The sequence below is a fragment of the Halyomorpha halys genome, unplaced genomic scaffold (assembly GCF_000696795.3).
Source record: "Halyomorpha halys isolate HHAL.00 unplaced genomic scaffold, Hhal_1.1 Scaffold1972.1, whole genome shotgun sequence".
Taxonomy (NCBI): Eukaryota; Metazoa; Arthropoda; class Insecta; order Hemiptera; family Pentatomidae; genus Halyomorpha; species Halyomorpha halys.
Window position 1 is genome coordinate 26,396 of NW_027116163.1, and position 293 is coordinate 26,688.

The window sequence follows — 293 nt, forward strand, 5'->3', positions numbered from 1 at the left end:
AGTATATAAATATTAAATTTGAAATTGACGATAGGTAACTCTCTAGTTAAAAAAAAAAGAACAAGCGCACTCAATGGAGCATTTTCTTATTTTCCGCTTGAAGGGAATTTCACCATCTAAGACCGAATGCTGTTCTAGATTAACTGAAAGAGGGTGGAAGTGCAGAAAGGTTGGGGGAAGCCAAAAAAAAAGAAGATTTAGCAGGTATTGTATAAAGTATGCTTGGATGAAGAACTATGGCATTTCGCAGTTGCAGTGGAGAAAAGAAGGAATTAAAACTTCCTTACATAATT